Source organism: Tupaia chinensis, unplaced genomic scaffold (assembly GCF_000334495.1).
Source record: "Tupaia chinensis unplaced genomic scaffold, TupChi_1.0 Scaffold144262_1, whole genome shotgun sequence".
Classification (NCBI taxonomy): domain Eukaryota; kingdom Metazoa; phylum Chordata; class Mammalia; order Scandentia; family Tupaiidae; genus Tupaia; species Tupaia belangeri.
This window is the reverse complement of record NW_006204120.1, coordinates 166-10,452: the sequence shown is the minus strand read 5'-3', so window position 1 is coordinate 10,452 and position 10,287 is coordinate 166. Positions and strand designations below refer to the sequence as shown.

Below are 10,287 nucleotides of genomic sequence, written 5' to 3'. Positions count from 1 at the left end.
AGCAGGAATACAGTTAATGGGGAAATGCTTGAAGGGTTTTTGTTGAAAATGAGAAAAAAATGCATTTCACTTTAGTTTTTCTAATTCCCAATGAAGTTCTAATTCTCTTGTGCTGGTGAAAGGTAGACAGGTTTTTTAACCAAAAGTATTTTCCCTATACTGTGCATATGGATGCATCACATACTTTTTTAAATTCTGTGGAACGTTTCTTTTGATAAAAAATGTGAAGTGATATACTAATGAGAAGATAATATTAACTGTGGAAGAATATTAGCAAGATAATTAACTTAGTAATCATTGGAATATGGACTCTGATGAATCAAGACTTAACTTTGCATCTGAGAAACGTGCGTTAATGTCAAAGTCACCTAATGCCAAAGTCACGTGAATAAATGATCTTTCACTTTATACATAGTGCAGTTAGTACATACTTAAAATTCTCCTACCAATAACATAAAACCCTTATTTAAGCAAAATTAAAATACTATGAATTAATTCACATCAAATATCTAAAAGGTAAGTGAAATATTTTTCAATGTATAAGGATGTTAGCACATATGTCCACTGAGTGAATACTCTCAAACATTTGATATTGCCATTAAATTACATCAAACATCCAACAGATATTGTCATTTTTCTGTGACTTATAAATAAATCATTCCTTTTGTATAAATCAGTACATATATTCAAAATCAATATTAATATACCAAAAATATAAAAGTAACTTAAACTTGGCTTAGGAAAGGAAGAATATGAAAGAATTATCACATTTCAGTCTGAAATAATAGTCTTACTCACTTTGTTTCCATAGATTGTTTCAATGGTTTTAAAACTGATAAACAGAAAATTCAGCCACATCACTACTAATAGTTCTGAATAAGACATTTTTCATAAGGGCCAAAACGTACAGAATAGTAATATTACAATGTTACAATATAAATATGTCAAGCAGATTTGTAATAAAATAAGACATACTTATCCTCAACAGATCTGTTCTGAAGATTGCACAACGAAACAGATCTAGAATATCTTTGGGAAAAAAAACACAAAGTGCCATTAACAAAGGTTCAGTTAGACCATACTTGACTAAAAAATACTCTTTTAAACTCAAATGTTCTCTCTATATAAGGAAGTTTAACTCATGCCTCTCTTTCAGTACTTAATAATTGTCTCTATACCTCTGTGCTGAACTGATGGAAGTGTAGAGTTCCACTCTTATTTACCAAACATGCCAACACCTAATGACTGGTCTATTATCACGCAGTGGTTATACAAGGGAACTCTGAGCCCAACATAACTCCTGCAAAATGCAAAGGAAATAAGAATATGAGGAAAAGTTTGCCTCAACGAGAATATATCATTAACAGAAATAAACGTTTTCAAATGCAAAGTTTTATAAAACTAATAAATTGTCGCATTAGTTTAAAAGAAGTTCAGAACTGTTTTACTGTTGTTCAAACTCATAAATACACTCAAGTCAGTAAACACAATTTGACAGAAGACTTGTCAAAATGCAATCTAAACTAAATGATAAGTTCACATTGTAATTAACAAGGACAAACATTTCTGGTCCTAATGTTTAAAAAACCCAGTTTAGTGCTGCCATATTTCAAGTTCTGAAAACCTAAGTGCAGAAACAATTCTGGTTACACATCGACTGAGTTTCTCCACCTTAAAACATACTTGAAACTTGAGGAAAATTTATGTTTAAGGCTTGTCTATGTTTTGTATGTTAAACTGAGAAAGGACAGTTTACAATGAAACCTCAGAATGGTCGAAATAGCTTTTGACATTGTTTTTTAAAAGCTAGTATGAATCTATCACTAAAAACCATGTTTCTCTACTATAATTATGAATTCAAATTTATGTAAGAACCCTTATTATCTACTCCTTGGCAGATACTATGTCTTCTAAATTCTGTGCAGCTTCCAGAACAGTCAGTGCTCGGGGAAAAAAAGAAAATAAGTGGAGCAAAATCAAACTCCCCACAAAATGTGATTTACCCTAGATTACCCGAATTCGCTAGTAAAAGACATGAAAATTCACACATACATGCCCATATATAATACAAAACCAAGACACGATCTTGGTCCTTTGTTATGTAAACCTGCAGTACTAGAGACAAAGTAATAGGAAACGAAGAGCCCACAAACATCATGTTATCGGGGAAAGGGGAATTCCATTTTTTCCTAGGAAAAATTTATCCTTGGTTAAGTGGATAATCCAACAATGAAAACTATTATTGGGCCTCTCTAAATTCCTTTCCATATTCACAATTGTTTTTAAAATTTCAATACTTTGCAACTTAAATTTTCATTTATAGGGTAGCTGGGGGTCCAAAATAGTCAAAAAGGGAAAGACTATTTAGTGCACAATCTTTATAGACATTTTATTTTGAAGCACCTTTTTAATGTTAACGGTGGGTTTCTAACTAAGAAAACAGTGAAATAAAAATGAAGCAACCACTAGCAAGGTTAAAGTACTCCTTTACACACACACACACACACACACACACCTTCATGCCAAAATAACTGGCAGCACTGGTAGATAAATTCACTTGATGAAAGAATGGGGAAAGTATCACTTATGGTGTTTATACAAACCTAAAATACAAACATATCTGCTAAGAAACTGAATAGTGTGGGGGAATGAAAAAGCTACCAATAGCTGACATATGAAAAAACCTGAGTTAAAAAAACGGGACTAAAAGTAAAAAAAAAAAAAAAAAAAAAATCTAACAGAAAGAAACAGAAGTAGCCTCCATTATATTTCCTGATATCAAACTACTTATTAATCAGATGCCCTTTGTTTGCAAAGGAGCAGAATCATAACTATCACTGGAACCTACCCCCAGCCATTTCCGTGCAGTTTCTACCAGCACTATGTGAAGGCAAAAAGAAAGCCACCTGACACTGCCCCTGAAAACCTCATGGTTAGGATTCCCTTCACATATATTTTCTTAGGATCTCAGCATGTGTACAGAACAATAAATGAAGGCAATATCTGACAGCGATTACAAAAGTATGAACTATATACACTGTAATGACACAAAGCGCTTAAGAAGTTATATTTACTTTCCTCCCAGTTCACTTAAAATGTTAATATTCGCTATTCAAATTCAAATTTTACCCTAAGCATGTTTCCTCCCTCCCAAAACAAATAATAAAATATACTGGTTTGAGGTTTTGCACTATGCATTTTCCAAGAGCCAATCAAACAGTGACTTGCATCTTTCCTCATTAGAAGCATTTTCCATCACTTCGTAGTACTTAAGCACAGCCTGCAGAAGGTCTCCCACTTTCCATCCTTTTTCTTGTAAGCATTTTGAAAGCTAAAAAGATATTGAAAGATATTACAAATATTAACTGAAAGTGATTTTATAACAATAAAGTTTCACTTTATTTTTAACATCAGATAAAACTAAAAAGCCTGCTGTTTACAATTAACTATTGCTTCCTGGTTATAACAAGATCTCCCCTCAACCGCCACCCCCTTATCCAAATGAAACATTTTCCCCTTCCTGCGCTTTATAAACACATCTTCTCCACAGAATGACATTTTGGGACTGCCAGACAGAACTCCACAAACCTCACCCAGTGGACAGTCTGTGTGGGAGTGCAGAGGCTAAATTTCTACAGGAAATTCTTCACCTAACTAAATACATCCACCACACCTTCAATTAGGAACATAAAATAATAAAGACAACGTCAAGCTTAATAAAAGGAAGTGGATTTTCCTTCCACAGCACAGTGTGTTTTTTTTTCTAGAATACACACTTTAGCCTCAACGGAAATACATCTTTCTAAGTTAAGAAACACTAATGTTTCAACGACAACAAAAAAAGTAAATACATAGATTTAAATCTACTCTTATCACCACCAATCAGAACATGTCTTCCTTCACTCATTTTTTTCTAGTAAGTTCTATAAAAGGTCTTAAGTTTTATAAGATCTGTAAGTTAAATTCTGAAAAGCTATTTTTTTTTTGTAGTGGAAATATGCTTAACCTTTTTTTAGCTTTATTTAGATGTAATTGATGTATCATACAATTTATCCAAAGCTTACTAGTTAATGGTTTTAAGTTCAGTCACTGAGTTCAATACAATCATCATGACAATTATTATTAGAACATTTTCATCACACCAAGAGGAAAGCCCTATCTGGCAGAAATCACTCCTTATTTCTTTCCAAGACCCTTAACTCTAGACAACCTCTAATCTACTTCTGGTCTCTGTCTTGTTCTGGACGTTTCATATAAATGGAATCACAAAATGTATGTAGCCTTTGTGATCATCTTCTGTCACTTAGAATTATTTCAAGGTTCCTCCACAGTGTACCATACATCAGTACTTCATTACTTTTTAATGACAAGTAATGTTCCCCTGCATGGATATAGGACATTTTACTTAACCAGTCATCAATTGATGGACACCTGGGGCATTCCTACTTCTTATTTACTATGAATAATCTGCCATGTACATTTGAGCACATTTTTACATGAACATATGTTTCCATTTCTCCTGGGTATATACCAAGAAGTAGAAATACTAGATTATATAATAACATTATGTTTAACTTTTTGAAGAACTGGAAGAATGTTTTCCAAATTGGTTGTTTACTTTACATTCTCGGCAGCAATATATGAAGGATCCAATTTCTTCACATCTTTGTCAATATTTGTTATTATCTGTCTTTCTGATTAGAGCCAATCCTAGTCAGTATGAAGTGGTATCTCATAGTGGTTTTGATTTGCATTTCCCTAAATAGCTACAAAGGCTGAATATTTTTCATATACTTATTTGACACTTATATAGGGAGACGTCTATTCAGATTCTGTGCCCATTTCTAATCGGATTATTTATCTTTTAATTATTGAGTTATAAGAGGTTTTTACATATTCTAAGTACAACTCTCTTATCAGATATGAATTTTACAAATATTTTCTATTCTCTGGATTGTCTTTTCACTTTCTTGATGGTGTCCTTTGAAGCACCAACATTTTTCATTTTGCCCTGTGGGGCATAGTAACACAATTCCTTCTACTCGAACTCTAGCTCCTTTAGGGATCTGGGGCCCAGCATCTTTCTCAAGCCACTGAGTCAGATAACCATGAGGTTAGTCACATAGGATTCAGTCACCTTAACCACCAGACCACAAGTTAGGCCCCTAAATATACTTTTATATTTTCTTTATGCAATTATATCCTCACCTTCTAGTTATGCTTATGGTAATAATACTTCTTCTATTTAATAGAAAAGATGTCAGAATTACAGCATATTAACCAGAAAGACACAAAATATGTCTATTATCATTATTATTACCAATGATATTGTGAGCTCTGCCCAGACCTATATAGCCAATGAGGTCATTATCTAAAATAAGCCATGTGGCTAAAACAAGCCATACACATTATTTAAAATAAGCCACAGATGTAATAAGAAATTCACATTCATATTTAAGCACTTAAGTCATCAAGCAAAGATCCTGAGGGCTAGGTTACATGGAGACAAGATCTCTCTACCTAATAAGTCTTCCTTAGCCCTCACTTTACCTAAGAGTAAGTGATTCTTGACAATGCTGCCTCCTTGAGGTCAATTCTAACACTTGCCCTACCCATTCTTTCCCCTTGACAATTCATTTTTCTGGCATCTTTCTGTTTATTTTCTCTTCCTGACCCAAAATAGAAACTAAACTAGGAAAGTTGAAACGTCTAAGGAAAAAATAAATGACAAAATACAAAATAAATAAATAAATAAATAAAATATCTTTTTCATATACTTCTTTCAGCAATACTTTCATCAATTCTGAGCCAGAAGATGAGAATAACTTGACTGTACCATTTTTGTTCATCAATCTACCTTGGTTACTCACTGAACTATTCTATATCCTACAGATAAGATTAAACCAAAGTTCCAAGAAGGTAAATTATGAGACAAAAACCTAAAAACTGAAAATCATGACTAACAAGATGCTCAGTGCTGGGCACACAGTGAGTACTACAATAAAAGTATCTTGTTTAAACTTCTATTGTTCCATAATTTCTTTTTTAGTTTTTAAGTTTTTGCTATAGGGCATGTACGCTTGCCAGAGAGGGAAAGTGAGAAACCATCCCCTCGGGGTATATTGTCATGCTGCAGTCCTTTCTCCTCCATTCTCCTCTCAGGATTTTGGGTATGGGCGCACACATACCCAGCATGATTCTCAAGCTGCTGAATTCAGGATTGAAACCACTCAGTCAGCAATATGGGATCTGGCTCCCTTAACCTCTGTGCCACCTAATAGCCCTTTATTAGTTTAATAATATGCCAGCTTTTCATACAAATGAAACTAAGCTGTCAAAGAGATATAGTAATTATTAAGTACAATTATGAATCAATTAAATATAGAGAATAAATCAAACTTGTCATAGATAAACACAAAATGCTTATAATGGCATTTAACTTTGAGAACTTGGTATGCGCCAGACACTAAGTTGCATGTTTTCTCTTTTATACTATTATACTTAATCCTCAAAATCCCCAAGTAAGACAGATTCTGTACTCATTTCTAGGGTACAGCTAAGAAACTGAAAGTTACGCTTTCAGAGAGGGGCAAAGCTAACATATGAAGACCAACTGTTGGACTCCATTGCCCAAGTTATTTAACCACTCTGCCTCAACAGGCATCTTATTGGACCAACCATGTGACAAGAACGTGACATACTGTTAAATGTATCCTCATGGGGCCAGCATGACACAGTGGTTAAGGCACTGGATTCCCACATGACCAACTGAGGTTCAAATCCTGGACCTGATAGCTTAAAGATCAAACCACGTGCATGTGTGTGCATGCCCAAAATCCCAGGAGGAGAATGTAAAAGAAGGGACTGCAGCCTGGCCTTCCCTTGACAGGATGATTTTTCATTTTTATTCTCTCTCTCTCTGGTGAGCAAACATGCCCTATGGCAACAAACTGGAAAAAGAAAAAGAAGGGTTCTCGTAACCATTACATAGTGTAGGTACTTACTAGCATAAACTCCTTCTTTGACGAGTCATGGAAATAAAGTTCTGCAACTTCAGCCTCAGAAGCAAGAAGCCACTGAAGAATAATCCTTAGCTGGGGGTCTACGGGGCATGGTTCCATATCAATATTCGTAATTAGTAGAGACTTTCCATCTTGCCCCAAATCTAATATGAAAAAAAAAGGAAATTCATCAATTTAATTCCCAATACAAACATTTTTTTTGCCTTTTTTAAGAATTATTTTATCTAACTTTATTATTTTTTTAATGTGACCAGGGAGAAAGAAAGAGTGAAAGTGAGAAAGCAAGCCATCACATCCAGGACTCAAACCATGGTTGGCCATGTGGGAGTCCAGTGTCTTTAACCACCACACCACCTGCCAGCCCCACTCTGGTTTTCAAGTACATACATATTTTTCATTTCTTAATACTCCAAAGAATGCTGAAAAAATTTTTTTTTAAATCAACCTTTTTTTCCCTGTCTTTTTTGAATTAATTTTATTGAGGTTAATTTATATACAACAAAATGCACCAACTTAATCGAACATTTCAAGAAGTGTAACTAGTTTTTATACCTGTGTAAACTCCAATACAACCAAGTAAAATATTGACCCCAAAGTTTCCCCCAAATTTCTTTTTGGTTAACCCTTCACCCAACCCAATCTCAAGCAACTACTTCTCTGCTGTGGATGTAGAATGTTTTTTTTTTCCTACACTTTCATATAATCAAAACTATACAGTATGTATTCTTCTGTGTCTGCCTGCCTTCATTAAACATACTGTTCTTGAGATTTACCCATATTGTCTATCAAGAGTTAATCCTTTTTTATAACATAAAAAATGTGTCTTTGTGGGAATCCTCGTTTATAACATCAAAAATGTATCTTTACGGGGCTGGCAGGTGGCATGGTGGTTAAGGTACAGACTACCACATGTCTGATTGTGGGTCAAGTCCTGAATTCAGCAGTGTAAAACTCATGCCAGGGAGATCAGCAGATGGCATAGTGGTTTTGTTGCTAGGTCTCACATGGCCAACCACAGACTGAGTCTCAGATCTGGAGGTTTGAAACTCATCCCAGAGACATGTATGTATGTACCCAAAATCCCGAGCAGAAAATGGAGGAGAAGGGATTGTAGCATGGCCATCCTCTCTTGGGGGGTGGGGGGGAGCAGGGGATTTTTGGCTTTCTGTCACTCTGTCTCTGTCTCTCCAACAAGCACATGTGTCCTATAGCAAAAACCTGTCTCCAAAAACCAAAACAAAACAAAAAAAAAAAAAAACAAGAAAAGAACACCTTATGCTAGGCATGTCCCGCACAAAATCCCAGGAGGAGAGGGGTGTGGCATGGCCATCTCCCCTGGGGGAAGGGGTGATTTTACATTTCTTCTCTCGCTGTCTCTTTCCAGTAAACACATGCACCCTACGGCAAAAACCTAAAGAAAAAAAAAAAAAAGAAAAGAAGAAAGTCTTTGCAAGGACAAAATCATGATAAAACAAAGGAGTAACTCAGAACACTTATTGAAAACACAAATGTGAAACATTATTTTAAAGTGTATAGAATTCAAGTACTATAAATGCCATAATCTGTTTCAAATTGAGGTCCACAGATAAAAAGAGAGACAATAAAGCACAAAGCTAGCAATACAATGAAAATGGAACAAACAAAAGCCTCAAATCAAAGAATAGCAGCAAACACTTACATAGCACATATTATATATCCTAAGAACTGTGCTAATCTCTTCAGATTCACCAACTTCTTTTATCCTTGCAACCTCCCTACCAGGTAGAACTATTATCATCTCCATATTACAGACGAGGGATCTGAGAAAGAGAGAGAGACCCAGAGTCTTAAAGTGGGGAATGGCTGAGCCAGGATATGAACGGAGGCAGTCCGGTATTGTTCGTGGATGTCTCTAATGTCTGTTACAGTCTGCAGGGCCTTCTGGATGAGTATTAGTCATTTTTACAATTTGGGCCAGCCCCCTAATTCTTCAATTTAAAAAATCTGTCCCCCATTATTCTCTAAAAATAAATGTTTCATCTTTCCCTCCCCTCTGACTCTCAATCAGAAACAGGACTGGTACAACTACAGTACATGACACGGTCTCTGAAACATTTTGTAGATCTTGTAGAATTTACAGAGTTAGAAGCTAGGTCACTCCAATGCTTTTCTGGTAATATTATCAGTTCAGAGTTCTTGGTTGCCTCGTCTGATAGAAACCTTCAAAAGGCTCTTTTTAAAAAACAAAAACAAGGGGCCAGCAGTTAGTGTAATGGCTATGTTGCTGGACTCCCACGTAGTCAACTGTGGTTCGAGTTCCAGACTCGGTGGCTTAAACTCATGCCAGATGTGTGTGCGTGCGTGCCCAAGATCCCGAGAGGAGAATGGAGGAGAAGGGATTGCGGTGTGGTCATCCCCCCTGGGGGGTGATTTCTCACTTTCTGTCTCTCTGTCTCTCTCTTTCTGGTGAGCACACGCACCCTATAGCAAAAACCTCTCCAAAAAATATATATATATATTATTTGCTTTGGCACCTGCACACACCAGAGAGAGACAGACAGAAAGAGAAAGAGGAAGAGGGAACAGCAGGTGGCACAGTGGTTAAGACACTGGACTCCAATGTAGTCGACTACAGTTCAAGTCCTGAACTCACACCAGGCACATGTGCATGCCCAAAATCCCAAAAGGAGGATGGAAGAGAAGAGATTGCAGCATGGTGATTTCTTGCTTTCTGTCTCTCCAGCAAGCAGAAGTGCCCTACAGCAGAAATCTCTTCCCCCCCCCTGCCCCGCCACCAAAAAAAAAAAGAAAGAAGAAAAGACAAGAAAGAGAAAGAGAGAAAGAAAGCAAGCTGCCAGGTCCAGGACTCAGACTGCAGTCGTCCATGTGGCAGTCTTAACGCCCCAACCACCACCCCACCTGCTAGCCCCAAACAGCTCTTTCTTTAGAGCTCACTAACCACTAGTGAAAAGGGAAGAGGGTGATACCCTGCAACCACAAGAGAAGGAAAAAAAAATTGTTACATTAGAATTCCCATAATTTTGAATCATTCTGTAAATCAAGACCAATCTCTCTCTTAATTTATTACTTTCTAATAGAGTAAATGTGAAAGTTGGTTATAACCTTCCATATAATGAGATATGCCTATACTCTAACACATCTACATATAATTAATCTCTGATTTCCACCTACTCACCAAAGAAATCCTGAACAGCCTGGCTAGTATCAAAAGTAAAAACTTTTAGAGGAATTTCATATTTATATTAATACTTATCTACACTTTTCT

The 10,287-nt window shown here is 35.9% G+C and overlaps 1 long non-coding RNA gene across 1 annotated transcript; it reads right to left on the bottom strand.

The window, feature by feature from the left end:
* Positions 1 to 21: 21 nt before the first annotated feature.
* Positions 22 to 7,190, bottom strand: LOC114005681 (uncharacterized). Its single transcript, XR_003547520.1, has 2 exons — positions 7,005 to 7,190; positions 22 to 3,331 (listed from the first exon to the last, which is right to left on the bottom strand). It is a non-coding gene; the product is annotated as an uncharacterized LOC114005681 (long non-coding RNA).
* Positions 7,191 to 10,287: the final 3,097 nt, after the last annotated feature.